Here is a 16,616-nt window from a genome sequence, read left to right as displayed (position 1 = left end):
AGAGTATAGTGTGGCCTTCCCATCACCTTCTCCTCTCAGTGTGATATGCAAGAGTTCAGGCTTCCTTTAGTCTATGAGCACTTAGTGCCTCTGCTGCCATACTGAGGTATTTATAGGCTAACCACACGAGCACGAGCGAGGTTTCCTCTGTCTGGAGTTACCGTCACTATCAATCCTGTACTATGGCACATAGGCAATCCAGTTACTCAGGTGTCACACCTTGCCATCCCATCTGTTTGGGAAGCTGAGATAGAGGGTCACAAGTTGGAGAGAAGTTTGGACTGCACAGCAAGTTTCAAGTTAACCTGGATAATTATGTCAAGCCTTGTCTCAAAATAAAAATAAAAAGCAGGTAAACTAGGAGTACATACCAGTAGAAGAGCACTTGATTACCATCCTCAAGGTCCTATGTTCAATCCTCAGAGTCGAGGAAAAAACATTTTAAAAGTAACTCCTTAGTACTTGAGTTCGAGTAAAACATTATTTGTCTTGTCTCCTTTTAGCAATGTTTACAAACTCTTGAAGATAACATTTGAAATGCTATATGTCTTTATCAAATGAATTAATGGAAATCCAGAAGCCACAAGCCATGTACTGGTGTTTATTTTTGTATCTCCAGAATATAACACATAGTTGCCATTAAGTAATAGTTTATGGACAGAGGATCCTATAGTTAATATCTCCCACATTCATCCTTCCAGGAGGATCATGGAAAGGTTCTTCAAAATGTATACATTTTGAAAATAAACCTTTGAAGATGCTGTAACCTCAGTAAAATTGTGTGTGCCTGAGTACTCACATACACGCTGTGCACAGTTCTCTTAGTTTCTCGGTGTTAAATTTCCACTTTTAAATTGAATTTCACGTGGTGATTTTTCTCCTCAAGAGAATGTGTTATGATACTTGTTTGAAGATATAAACAATAGCACTTTACAGTGTGCTGAAAAGTATGTGTCAGACATCTGCATTTTTTTACAGGGATGGACATTTCAATAGACTTCAAATGGCTCTATCTGCACCTGTACCTATACTTGCCTTCCCCACTGCTATATTTATACAGATACAAATGGAGTTCTAGTGTTTTCTATAAACACCACAAGATTATTGTGTATTTTGCAACTTACTGGCCAGTATTTCATTCATCCCACTACTATAGTTGGGTCATTATCTTTGTGCCGTAGACCATTCTTATAGCTTTTGTAACACATGAAGTTCACACAATATGGAAACAAGAGTCTAAGGTTATAACACTATAAATTCTCTAGGTATCTATTGCTAGATCAGTGGGATAGTGAAGGTCTTGATTCTTCACAATTCACGGTTGCTCCCTAATCTTCACTTCCAAATTCTAGAGCACCTTTCTTGCCTTTTCATTGAAAAGTTTATAAACCACGGATGAGCTAATTGAAGTGAAGACATTATGCAATATCTTTCCAACGTGATATTTACAAAACATGAGTTTATATTTAGACCAAGAAATTGTCATGATATGAAACAAAGGTACATAGGAAAGAACAAAGGAATAATAATTGACTTTTTAGGAATTCATAACAATGATACCGTAATAATGTAGCAAAATATAATATTTTTGTCAGCTATTTCAGCTTGGTTTAACAGATGTCCACATCAGAAAAGAGCAATGGTACTTCCAGTGTACTCTGTGTGGTGCTGCGGGCTCTCAGGTACAGCCTTGTGAAAGTGTGGACTTCTGTTGCTGTATACAGATGTGCAGTTCCTCTGACTCTGAGACTTTAGTAGACCTCTGGGATTTTATAATGATGCTTGTAGAATTCACACAGTCTGATATGAAATGAGCAAAATGGGAAAAATAAAGTAAGATACTGTATTTTTGCATGAGATATTCCATAGGATTAATGAGAGTTGAGAAACAGTGCAGGTTTCCCTCAGGAAGTTATAAAGATTGAAAACAGGTCTATTTTCCTTGAATTAAATAAGTATAATTTTACCACTTTTCTACTTTGGTATGTTAAAAGTATACATGATAGCAAAATTTTGGCATTTTAGGTTATTAGAATTTAAATTTAAAAAGCAATATAAATGTTTGAGATTAAAATGTCAAACTTCAGAATATTTATCCTAGAACTTGTGTCAGATTCATCACTATGCCAATTTATGCCTCAAATATTTTTAGTTTAGTGATAATTTCCTATGGTAAGATGATTTATTGGGAAGACCACAGTCATTATTTTCTTATAATGTTTAATGAATTCTTGTAAATATGAATCTATTACTAATCCATCCATGTCTGAGAATTAAAAAGAAAATACTGTTTAGCCCAGAATTATATGTCATTTCTTGGTTAGATTTGAGTGAGTTTTTATATTAAAAAATAAATTATGTTAATTTCTAAAATATAATCTTATTTTCATTGGTTTCTGTAAGCATCCAGATAGTTTGGAATTGTTTTATTGGTGATGGTGGTGGTAGTGTTTTGTTTGGACTTGGTTTGGTTTTTCCAGACAAGGTTTCTCTGTGTAGTCCTGGCTGTCCTGGAACTAGCTCTGTAGACCAGACTGGCCTGGAATTCACAGAGATCTGCCTGTCTCTGCCTCCCGAGTTTTGGGATTAAAGGTATGCATCACCACCACCTGGCAAGTTTGGAATGGCTCATTTCAAAACCACAGCAGGGTCTTCCAGATCCTGCCTTCCAGTATCCCCAGGTTCAGGTGAGCTTGGGTCCCCCTGGGACCACTCCCCTGCTGCCCATCACCTACTCCCTCAATCTTCTGGGGGTCCGTTCCTGGCACCCAGACGATCCACCACACAGGAAAGGCATCAGTCCTTCCAGACCCCACCCTCTGGCGTCTCCAGCATCAGGTGACCTTGGGTCCCTTTGGGAATATTCCTCTGCCCATCACTGACTCCCTCAATTTTCTGGGACAGGCTCCTGGCATCCAGAGGACCGGCCCACACAGAAAAGGCATCAGTCCTTCCAGACCCCACCCTCCAGCATCTCCAGCTTCAGGTGAGCTTGGGTCCCACTGGGACCACCCCACCGCCGCCCATCACCCACTCCCTCAATCTTCTGGGGGCCTTCCTGGCATCCAGAGGACCCGCCTACACAGGAAAGGCAGCAGTCCTTCCAGACTCCACCCTCCAGCATCCCCACATCAGCTTCAGGAAAGAAGGAGACCAGTGGAGATAGAAAGACCCCCACCTGTACCCACTGGAAGAAGAGATGGGAAGAAGACAGAATAAGAGCTCACTCAGCAATAGAAATACCAACGTGACTCCAGCAGAATATAGAGACCCAACACCAGCAAGACCTTAAAAGCACAACATAGATGAAGCAGAAGAGACAGACCTTAAAAATTATTCTATGAGGATGATAAAGACCCTCAAAGATGAAATGAGGAAATCCCTTAAAGAATGGAAGAAAAAAACAAAAAAAAAATACAAGAACTGGAGGAAAAGACAAATCAAAAAATTCAAGAAATAAACAAATCTCTTAAAGAATCTAAAAAGTACCAAGAAAAAAACAACCAAACAAATGAAGGAAACAACTCAAACCGTTAAAGGATTGAAAGCTGAAACAGAAACAATAAAGAAAACACAGAATGAGGGGATGCTGGAAATAGAAAAGCTGGATAAACAATCAGGAACTACAGATGCCAGTATCACCAATAGAATGCTAGAGATAGAAGAGAGAATCTCAGGTGTTGAAGACTCATTAGAGGATATACAGTCATCAATCAAAGAAAATCTCAAAACCAACAAATCCCTAACACAAAATATTCAGGAAATATGGGACACCATGAAGAAGTCAAACCTGAGAATAATAGGTATCGAAGAAGGCGAAGAAATACAGCTCAAATGTACAGAAAACATATTCAAAAAATCATAGAAGAAAATCTCCCTAACTTAAAGAAGCATATGCCTATGAAAATACAAGACTCTTATAGAACAGCAAATAGGCTGGACCAGAAAAAGAAGTCACCTCGTCATATAGTAATCAAAACATCAAACCTACAGAATAAAGAGAAAATATTAAGAGCAGCTTAAAAAAAAGGCCAAGTAACATATAAAGGCAGACCTATCCGAATTACACCTGACTTCTCAATGGAAACTATGAAAGCCAGAAGATTATGGACAGGTGTCCTACAAATGCTAAGGGAAAAAAGATGCCAGCCCAAACTACTATATCCAGCAAAGCTTTCAAATACCATAAATGGAAAGGACAAAATATTCCATGATAAAGCCAGATTTAAACAATACGCATCCATGAATCCAGCTCTACAGAAAGTGATGGAAGGAAAACCTAGACCCAGCGAAGATAACTACACTCACAAAGACAGAGGCAATAGATAATCCCACTTTACCAAAAACCAAAAGAAAAAGGGAGGAGAACCTAACACAATAACACCACTACCAATAAATTAATCACAAACAAGAATCATCAATCCATGGTCACTAATATCCCTCAATGTCAATAGTCTCAACTTGCCTATAAAAAGACACAGACTAGCAGAATGGATACAAAGACAGAGCCAATCCTTCTGCTACATACAAGAAACACATCTTAATGTCAAAGACAGATGTTACCTCAGAGTAAAAGAGTTGGGAAAATACTTTCGAATCAAATGAACCCAAGAAACAAGCTGGTATAGCAATCCTAATATCTAACAAATTAGACTTCAAGTTAAAATCAATAAAAGAGATGAAGAAGGACACTTCATATTCATACAGAAACCTAATAAAGAAAAAAAAGAACAAAAAGAAGTTATGACCCAACTGGATTTAACAGACATCTATAGAACATTCCACCCAAACACCAAGGGATGTACCTTCTTCTCGGCGCCAAATGGAACCTTCTCTAAAATCGACCACATAATAGGAAACATAGGTAACCTCCACAGATACAAAAAAAATTGGAATAACCCCTTGTATCTTATCAGACCACCATGCATTAAAATTAGAATTCAACAATAACACAAATCGCAGAAACCCTACAAACTCATGGAAATCATAAAGTGCACAATTGTACCATCCCTGGGTAAAGGAAGAAATAAAAAAGAAATTAAAAACTTCCTGGAATTCAATGAGAATGAAGACACAACATATCCAAACTTATGGGACACTCGGGAAGCAGTGCTGAAAGGAAAGTTCATAGCACTAAGTGCTCACATGAAGAAACTGGAGAACCGTCACACTAGAGAATTAATAGCACAGCTGAATGCTCTAGCAAGCTCACCCAGGAGGAGTAGATGCCAGGAAATAATCAAATTGAGGGCTGAAATCAATCAAGTAGAAACCAGGAAAACATTGCAAAGGATCAATGAAACAAAGAGTTGGTTCTTTGAGAAAGTCAACAAGATAAACAAACCTTTGTCCAAACTAACCAAAAAGACAGAGAGAGAACATGCTAATTAACAAAATCAGAAATGAAAAGGGGGACATAACAACAGACACTAAGGAAATCCAGAGAATAATCAGGGCATACTTTGAAAACCTGTACTCCACAAAATTTGAAAATTTAAAGGAAATGTACAATTTCCTGGATAGATATCACTTGCCAAAACTAAATCAAGAACAGATAAACAATCTAAACAGACCTATAACTCTTAATGACATACAAACAGTCATCAAAAGTCTCCCAACCAAAAAAAAGCCCAGGCCCAGATGGCTTCAGTGCCAGAATTCTACCAGAAATTCAAAGAAGAGCTAATTTCAATACTCCTCAAATTGTTCCACACAATAGAAGTGGGAGGCTCACTGCCAAACTCTTTTTACGAGGCTACAATTACCTTGGTACCCAAGCCACACAAAGACACAACTAATAAAGAGAACTATAGTCCAATTTCCCTCATGAACATTGATGGATCAGGATAGTTCCAGTCTGCAATGCCACTGACAGAGAGTCTGGGAAACAGGAAAGAATCTAAGAGAGATATGCATGATACCCTAGAGAAGAGGAATGAGGCAAGATCTCCTGAACATATTGGGAACACTGCAGGAGGTGTGTGTGGGGGAGTGGGAGCTGGCAGGAAGAGAGGGGAAGAGGAAGAGAGAGTAGGTCATGGGGGAACGGAAGGTTGAGTAGGGCGTATAATAGGGGGAGGGCAGGATGAGAAATAATATAATAGAGGGAGTCATAGGTTTGAAGAGAGATCTGGCACCAGTGAGACCTCTAGTGATCTAAAAGGATGATACCAACTGGCAAGCTAAGCAATAGTGGAGAGACTATCTTAAATGCCCATTCCTGATAATGAACTTGACGTCTACCTTATATGCCGTCCTAGAACCTTCATCCATTGACTGATGGAAGCAGAAGCAAACACCCACAATTAAACACTGAACTGAAACCACGGAACCCAGAGAGAGAGGAGCGATGAACAAATTGGCAATGAATGGGCTGGCAAAACCAGCAGACACACCTGATATGAACAAGGGAGCTCTTGGACCCCAGACCGACAGCTGGGAAGTCAGCATGGGACTGATCCAGAACCCCTGAATGTGATCGTCAGTGAGGAGGCCTGGAAAACCTATGGAGCCCTGGGCAGTAGATCAATATATATCCCTGGCATACAAATGGGCTTCATGTATCCATAACACAAAGAGGGATGATCTCTCAGCCTGGACCCTGCCCTAAGCGAAATGACAGACTCTGAATATCCCCTATGTGGAAGGAAGTGGGAACAGGGTGGGAGGCTGGGTGCCGGAGGAGAGGAGGGAGAGGGAACTAGGATTGACATGTGAAGCAAGCTATTTAAAAATTAAATTAAAAAACACAGAATGTTTAAAAACACAATATGCTATTGTTATTATTTGAAAAGGAAGCATGTTTCCTTTTTATTATTTATTTTTAAGTTTAAATTTAGATTAGAAACAAGGTTGCTTCACAAGTCAGTTCCAGGTCCCTCTTCGTTTCCCTCCCCTTCTCCCATGCCCTTCCCCTAACCCCCCAATATCCCCTCATTTCCCCAGGGATGGTGAGGCCCTCCTTGGGTGTGTCTGTAGTCTGTCATTTCATCCAGGGCAGGGCCTAGACTCTCCCCCAAGAGTTCAGGGTGAGAGTGCATCTCACATTGTTGGATAGGAGTCCAAAGTCCATTTGTATACTCCAGATAAATACTGATCTACTGCCCAAGGCTCAATAGATGACCTAGGCCTCCTCACCGACACCCCCATTCAGGGGGTAAGGAAGCAATTTTTTTATGCAAAGTAAAATTGTATAGGCAGTATCGTTTGTGTAGAAAAACGTAAAGTCACTAAAAGACTATATTGATTGCAATTTCTTAACTATCAGTGACATAAAAACACTTAGGAGATTTTGGAGGTAAAAATGTAGTATACCTAGGTCTGGTGCTGAGAATAATGGAGGAAGAAACTGAGGCTAGACATTCTGTATCTTTAGATTCATGTTGCTATGACTTAGAAGAAATTACAAGTTTTCAAAGTAAGTTCAAAGCTTGCTGTAAAGGGGTACAGTTTTCTTTTCTCTGGTACTTGAGATGGTCCTGAATAAATGACTGCTGAATCATTGTTTCTACTAAATTTATCTTATAATTTAATAGAAATAATTAAAACTCTACTAGTCACATAGTCATATAGAACAATTGAGTCATACAACTGGGTTATCATTCAAAATTAAAAATGTTAAGCAATATTGACAGACATGGTGGTTTATTAGTAGTGTTTGCATTATTATAATAGGGATGTCTCATTCATTGTGTGGGAATATGTGATTTTTTTCTATAGCTTTTGTTTTCTGCCTCAACCTAGGGCAATTCAGGAGATGAGGAAGATGTGTCCAAATACTATTGAGCATGGTATTGTTTTGCTTATATGATTCCCAGAAGTCTTGTAGAATAGACTGTGACTGCTTGGAACAGCTTAAAATAACTTAATTCTATCTCGCTGACCCTACGAGTAGGCTCAAAGCAGAACATTAATTCAACAAGTGGTAAAAGTAATTCTGTTTTACTGTTGGTAGAGGGTTTGTTTGGGTTAAAAAATGTTTCTTCTTCCTGTTAATGTTCTGTAAAAAGGTTTCAGATCACACTGAAAGTATGGAGGTCGATGAACTTTTGTGAGTGACTCACTGTGTGGTCTGAAGGAAGATGTTAAAACTGTCCAGGTTTTCATGTATGGAGGAGAAATAATAGTACTTCAATATTTTTCAGTATATTACACTAATTATTTTTTTCTGAAATTCTTTGAAATAAGCAGCAAAGGGATTCACTTATGTCCTTTAGCTCTGATTCTATATGGTAATGAGAAGAGAACATATTTTACATGGACAAAGCCGTTCTAGATGATGCAGTGATAAAACTCTGTGCACTACATTAAACTCACATTGCTCTATTTGTCCAGAACATTGCAGAAACTGGCAAGGGGTTTCTGTTCTTATTTGGCTGTCCGTAGAACAGATATAGAATATGAGTCCTATTGGGATCCAGTGTCACCCCTAACTAAGTATCTGGCAGTGCAAAGATTAGTTTATATGGTAATGTATTTCTATGAGGTTAGCCTATTAAAAGTATTTTCCCATACCTCATTGGGTTAATAACATTGTTCAATCAATGATGATTTTTTTCTGTTAAGATATTTTGAATATAAAAATAAAAATAATATCATCCATTGACTTATTAAATGGGGGAAGTTTGATGGTAATGACGTTAGCTAGATTTTTGTTTTGTTTTGTTTTTTTGAGGCAGGGTTTCTCTGTTTAACAGTCTTGGGTGTTCAGAACTTTCTTTGTAGACCAGGCTGGCCTCCAACTCACAGAGCTCTGTCTGCCTCTGTTTCCTGGGCACTGGGATTAAAAGTGTGTTTCACCACAGTCTGGGTGACATTAGCAAGATTTGATGACTGTGCTCGAGGAAGAAATCCACAATTGCAATTGCACACAAAGTATTTCTCTGTTACTTTTGGTACATGCCATCAGGGGCATGTTCTTTCCATATGTTTCTCCATTATGAGACTCAGACTGAGGGATCAAAACACCTGGCCAAATCATCTCAAGGTGTAATATAGTGCATTGGTAGAAGGGAGTTACACAGGACAGTTAAATTTTCATCCACAGAGTCACATGTGTTTTCATGAATTTAGTCATACCTGGCCCAGGCATGTTGTAGGACAAAGACTATGGCCAAGGTGGTGAATAACACACTTTCTCAGAAGAAAGCAAGCAAATACTCCAGAGTGATCATGTATCTTACCCCAGAATGTGACATTTGGGGTCAGTGCCACCTGAGCTCCATTGCTCAGTGTTTTCTTCAGTACATCTACCAGTTCTGACCCAGATAAAGTTTCCTCATGAAGTAAACTGGTGAGCACTCCAAACTTCACATTTCACAAAAGAAGCACACCTTCCTCGTCCACACCAATAGAAAAAGTTCCAGGTATCATTTTGACTGAATTCTCTTCTATAACATATCCAGTGCAGAAGTAATGACATGACCAGAGAAGGCCAGGCACTGCTTAAGAAAGATAGAAATCATGATGGGTGACTTAGACCAGAAATGATCACTGATTCTGGGATCCATTCTACCCCCACTGAGACTATACATGGCAGGAATAAAAGGAATTAAGTAGACCAATCCAATGCCAGATAAAGAGACCCCAATTCGCATTGTGCTATTTTCCTGTTTACACTTAAGCTCTGTGGTATATGCATGTTAATGTGAAAATATCTTTTTAAGTGCTTAATTTTATTTGGAAGATATTCCTGTTGCTTTAAAATTAACAAGTTTCACCCAAAAATCAAATCCACAGGTGTCTGATATATAGCAAAGACAGTCCAGGTGTTGGAGAGATGGCTCAGGAGTTAAGAGCACTGGTCACTCTTGCAGATGACTGGGATTCTATTCTAAGCACCAACGTGATAACTCATAACCATCCATATCTCTGGTTCCAGGGGTTCCAAGGCTCTTTTAACCTCCATGGTCACTGAGAAAATATACAACGTGAATACATACAGGTAAGAAAAACTCTCCTACACATAAAATAGAATAAATATTAAAAGAATAGATGATTTAACACGCAAAAAATAAAATATACAAAATTTGGTTGCAATTAAAATCATTTACTGTCAGATTTAAGCTTGAATTTAGACAAAATTCCCACACGACAGATCACTAGGAGACAACAGCCAAGGATTGAATCTTACAGAGACTGTCTTGCGTGGGTGAAGAATGGGAAAGGCACAAGCAGATTGAGAAAATGGAAGTCTGTGCTTGTGAACCTATCATCCATCACACCCTCTGCATTTCTCCTGTCCCCATGTCCAAATAGGAACAGTACCCCCACACGCATCATCTGGTTCATTCATCCACATCCTTGGCTAAAGTTGCATTCTGTCTTATTGTGTGATGTTTCCTCAGTGTGTGTGTAGGGGTGGGGGCTTGTGAAAGAACAATCTTGCTTTTCAAGCTTTACATTTGATCACTGTTACCTATATGTCATGCAGGTATCCATCTTCTGCTGTAATACAAATATAACTTTATTCTATAGTACATCTATACCTTTATTCAAGTCTGCATAATTGTGATTTGTGTTGATATAACAGGAAAAATAACTCAGCCATTGTGATCTTAGCTTTGTCTTGTGAAATCATTGTCTGGAATTCTCTGACTCTTTTAGTTATCTCCACACTGAATATATAATGTAAGGGAATGCAATCAAAATGCCACCTGAAACTTTATCTACTGCTAGGAAAAGGAGCAATTGTCTCCTCTCATTGAATATGAAGCTTGAAATGCTTGGGGTTACTTTCAATCCCAAATTAGCAATTAGCAATGGATGCTATGTACATTGCATAGATTATTCTGTTCGATCATAACTAAATTTTTTTCTAATTAAATTGTGCTAGCTCTAAACGTGTTTGGCTTCAAGAATTAAAATAATTAAGTACAAACTGCAAAGAGTAGTGAGTCAATTAATGTAACAAAACACTACTATATCATCAAAATATCAGATGCAACACTTCAAAAGTCTACAGTGTGGAACAGATTGTTCCAGTTGCTGTGGTCACATTGCTCTTTTTACTGGCCTTTAGAATAATTTTTTCTTTCCTCAGCTGAAAACCTATTTCTCACAGTTTGCTGGTTATCCATGGGCTTTACACAATGCATGAAATATGTTGAGCCTCCAATGTGAAAAAGGGGGGGATGGAATACTTTTTGAAAATGGGAATGAAAGTTACAGACAGAAATAACTTAAGGAAAACAAGGGGACATGATTCCTTCTAAGCAAGCATCCTACTTGGCATTCTTACTGGATTTTCTTGTTACTGTAACTGGTTTGTGTCTGCTGGCATTCTTTACCCTTGGGTATACAGCTATATTACAATTGTTGCATCAGTCAGTGGATAACAAATGCTACCTCTGATTTAATACTGACAATTGCAAGATCTCTCTAGAAGGTCCACAGAGAATTTGTATGTAAATTTCATCCATGCGAAGGTTAAAACTCCAGGCACTCTCATGTCCAGATAAAACATCCCTTGAGGTATTTTATGATGGGGAATGGCTAACTTTTGTCCTCACAGTATGACAGTTTCAAATAAAATCTACATGATTTTAATGAATATGAGCAGTTAGTTCCACCTGGGCTCCATCCATTTGATACAGGAAGGCATATTCAGAAATTATTAGAATCAAAATAAATAAGACACTTGGGCCATTTTTCCCTAAGTAGAATGTTCTGATTTGCATCATAGTGACCTCAAGGTTAATTCCCTCTCGTCTCAGTTTGAATATCATCTCTTAGAATTTGCTAAAAATGAAATATAAAATTATCTGTTATAATGGAAAATTTTGTTACTGTGTAATTCTGACTGATCCTTGACAATACAAAAAGTGGAAAACCTCAAATGTATAGAAGTTTATCCATCAAATTTCCAATTGTAAGGGGAGATAATGAAAGTCTTCTAAATTCAGCCAAGAATATAAAGTGTTAAAAAACACAAGCCTAAATGGTCAAAGCTAGAATTTACATATGAGAGATGTGAATGGCATTTGTCTTTCTTGGTCTGGATTACCTCACTCAGTAAAATTTTCCCCAGATCCATCCATTTACCTGCAAATTTCTTGATGCAATTTTTTCTGCATGGCTGGTGTGTTAGGTACCACTTTTTCATCATCTGTTCTTCAGTTGATGGCCATCTAAGCTCATTCCATTTCCCAAATATTGTCCCTAGGGAGATCTTCAGTGGTGAACATGAATGAGCAAGTATCTGGCTTGTAAGATGTAAAGTACTTTGAACAAAGATCCAGGAAAGGTATAGCTGGGTCAGGTGTTAGTTTTAGACTTTTGAGAATTCACAACAATGGTCCCCATAGTGGTTACACAGATTATACTCCAAAAAACAAAGAATAACTTGCTCTTTTTCCTATATGCTTGTCAGTATTTGTTGTCACTTGGTTTTTTTAATATAGCAATTTGACTGGGACAAGGTACTCTCAAAGTAGGCAAGGTAATCTCAAAGTAGGCAAACTTACATTAGTGATGTTGAATACTTTTGAAAAGTCATTCCTAGCCATTTTAAACCTGGAGCTGAACCATCTTTCATAGTGCTGGAAGATGCAATGCAGACTGCCAGGAAAGAAAAGGCATCAGTGGTTTTACTTAACTGAGACCCTATAAACTACAGTGCCTGTGAGGCAAGATGTGTCCACTGGTGTAATAGTGACACAACTGTTATGGAGGTAACCAAGTGCTCTCTAGCTGGTCTAGTCCACAAGGAGGACTCCAAATCCTGTACTATAAATAAGACTAAAAACCTATGACTAAGCTGGCCATTGGTGGCTCACGCCTTTAATCGCAGCACCCGGGAGGCAGAGGCAGGCAGATATCTGTGAGTTTCGAGGCCAGCCTGGTCTACAGAGGGAGTTCCAGGACAGTCTCAAAAGGCACAGAGAAATCCTGTCTCGAAAAAACAAAAAAACGAAACACTATGACTAAAGCAATCTTGTATCCTAGCAGCTAATTTATTACTCCTGTTTAGTTAATTAATACAGCACCAACATGTAGTCAAAGTATATATTTTTATTCCTGTAGAAAACACCACTCAACTTTAATCCAAGAAACTTCTCTACAGTGAATAGCACTGAATCCAGCAGTGCATGGCTGCTTGATGTGTGAAGATAAGAAATGTTCTAGCATTCAGCCCTAAACAGGAGATTCAAATCACCTCTTCTAAGACTCAGGGAACCATGTAGAAAATGGTGAGAAGAGCTATGAAATGATATCTTTGGGGAGTGACACAGCCATTGGAATCACAATCTCATAATAGCAGAGGCTGTCTGCAATCTGCCTGCATAAGACTGGGCCCCTCAACAGTGTCTTGGATTGGTAAAGGACATACCCATACTATCATCCTGCCTTTACTAAATAAACCAAAGATTACTGATGGAATCTGGAGAAGATACCAATATTCTCTAAATTTATGTATCTCCTTCTCAAATACGTCGTTTAAAGCTCATGGTCACACAGACAGCTATGGTTAAACTCAGTGGTTCACAAATAGAAAACAAAAGATATGAACGTGAGAAAGGAGCTTGTGATGGGGGTCACAAAATAGAGAAACAGATATGAGAAACAGGAATCAGAATGGACTATATATGTATGAAACTCTCAAATTTAACAAACGATAAAGATAAGAATAGTAAAAAATGTTGGAGATTGGGTCTCCAGTGGGGACCGCCTGCCCATCACCCATCCCCCCACGATCTTCTGGGCTGCTCCCGGCATCCAGAAGAGCCGCCCACACAGGAAAGAGATCAGCCCCTCCAAGACCCCAACCCAGGGAGCCCAGCTTCAGGTGAGATTGGGTCTCCGGCTGGGACCGCCCGCCCATCACCCTTCCCCCTCCATCTTCCGGGCCGCTCCTGGCTTCCAGAAGAGCTGCCCACACAGGAAAGAGATCAGCCCCTCCAAGACCCCAACCCAGCGAGCCCAGCTTCAGGTGAGATTGGGTCTCCGGCTGGGACCACCAACCCATCACCCATCCCCCTCCATCTTCGGGGCCGCCCCCGGCTGCCAGAAGAGCCGCCCACACAGGAAAGAGATCAGCCCCTCCAAGACCCCAACCCCAGGGAGCCCAGCTTCAGGTGAGATTGGGTCTCCAGCGGGGACCGCCTGCCCATCACCCATCCCCCCACGATCTTCTGGGCTGCTCCCGGCATCCAGAAGAGCCGCCCACACAGGAAAGAGATCAGCCCCTCCAAGACCCCAACCCAGCGAGCCCAGCTTCAGGTGAGATTGGGTCTCAGGCTGGGACCGCCAGCCCATCACCCATCCCCCTCCATCTTCGGGGCCGCCCCCGGCTGCCAGAAGAGCCGCCCACACAGGAAAGAGATCAGCCCCTCCAAGACCCCAACCCCAGGGAGCCCAGCTTCAGAAGACCCACCCACACAGGAAAGAGATCAGCCCCTCCAAGACCCCAACCCAGCGAGCCCAGCTTCAGGAAAGAGATCAGCCCCTCCAAGACCCCAACTCCAGGGAGCCCAGCTTCAGCCCTCAGTAAGGAAGGAGACCAGTGGAGACAGAAAGACCCCACCAGCACCCACTGGAAGAAGAGATGGGAAGAAGACAGAGTAAGAGATCACTCAGCAATAGAAACACCAACATGACCCCACCAGAATCCAGGGATCCAACACCAGCAAGTCCCGAAAAGCACTACATAGATGAAGAAGAGGAGACAGACCTTAAAAATTATTTCATGAAGATGATGGAGAGCCTCAAAGAAGAAACGAGGAAATCCCTTAAAGAAATAGAAGAAAAAACAAACAAAAAAATCCATGAAATGGGGGAAAAATTCAAGAAATAAACAAATCTCTCAAAGAATCTAAAGAGCACCAAGAAAAAACAACCAAGAAAATTAAGGAAACAGCTCAAACAGTTGAAGGATTGAAAGCTGAAATAGAAACGATAAAGAAAACACAGAATGAAGGGATGCTGGAAATAGAAAAGCTCGGTAAACGGTCTGGAACTACAGATGCAAGTATCACCAATAGAATACAAGAGATAGAAGAGAGAATCTCAGGTGTTGAAGACTCATTAGAGGATATAGAGTCGTCAACCAAAGAAAATCTCAAAACCAACAAATCCTTAACACAAAATATCCAGGAAATATGGGACACCATGAAGAAGCCAAACCTGAGAATAATAGGTATAGAAGAAGGTGAAGAACTTCAACTTAAAGGTACAGAAAACATATTCAACAAAATCATAGAAGAAAACTTCCCTAACCTAAAGAAAGATATGCCTATGAAAGTACAAGAATCTTACAGAACACCAAATAGGCTTGACCAGAAAAAGAAGTCACCTCGCCATATAATAATCAAAACATCAAACCTACAGAGCAAAGAGAAAATATTAAGAGCAGCTAAAGAAAAAGGCCAAGTAACATACAAAGGCAGACCTATCCGAATTACACCTGACTTCTCAATGGAAACGATGAAAGCCAGAAGATCCTGGTCAGATGTCCTACAAACGCTAAGGGAACAAGGATGCCAGCCCAGACTACTATATCCAGCAAAGCTCTCAATTACCATAGATGGAGAAAACAAAATATTCCATGACAAAGCCAGATTTAAACAATACGTATCCATGAATCCAGCTCTACAGAAAATGCTAGAAGGAAAACCTAGAGCCAAGGAAGATAACTACATTCACAAAGACACAGGCAATATATAATCATACTTTACAAAACACTAAAAGAAAAAGGGAGGAGAAACAACACAAAATAACTTCACTAACAATAAATCAAGCGCAAACAAGGATCACCAATCAATGGTCATTAATATCCCTCAATGTCAACGGCCTCAACTTGCCTATAAAAAGACACAGACTAGCAGAATGGATACGAAGACAGAACCCTTCCTTCTGCTGCATACAAGAAACACATCTCAACAACAAAGACAGACGTTATCTCAGAGTAAAGGGCTGGGAAAAGATCTTCCAATCAAACGGCCCCAAGAAACAAGCGGGCGTAGCAATCCTAATATCTAACAAATTAGACTTCAAATTAAAATCAATCAAAAGAGATGAAGAAGGGCACTTCATATTCATCAAAGGAAAAATACATCAAGACGAAGTCTCGATTTTAAACATCTACGCCCCAAATACAAAGGCACCTACATTCGTGAAAGAAACATTACTAAAGCTCAAAATGCACATAAAATCTCACACACTAATAGTAGGAGACTTCAACACTCCGCTCTCACCGCTAGACAGGACCTCCAGACAGAAACTTAACAAAGAAACAAAAGAATTAATAGAAGTTATGACCCAACTGGGTTTAACAGACATCTATAGAACATTCCATCCAAATACAAAGGGATATACCTTCTTCTCGGCACCACATGGAACCTTCTCTAAAATTGACCACATAATAGGAAACATAGCAAATCTCCACAGATACAAAAAAATTGGAATAACTCCCTGCATCTTATCAGACCACCATGCATTAACATTAGAATTCAACAATAACACAAATCGCAGAAACCCTACAAACTCATGGAGATTGAACAATGCACAATTGCACCATCCCTGGGTAAAGGAACAAATAAAAAAAGAAATTAAAGACTTCCTCGATTTCAATGAGAATGAAGACACAACATACACAAACTTATGGGACACTTTGAAAG

The sequence above is a fragment of the Mesocricetus auratus genome, unplaced genomic scaffold (assembly GCF_017639785.1).
Source record: "Mesocricetus auratus isolate SY011 unplaced genomic scaffold, BCM_Maur_2.0 Super-Scaffold_100011, whole genome shotgun sequence".
In the NCBI taxonomy this organism is placed as follows: Eukaryota; Metazoa; Chordata; class Mammalia; order Rodentia; family Cricetidae; genus Mesocricetus; species Mesocricetus auratus.
Note: the sequence above shows the minus strand (reverse complement) of the source record.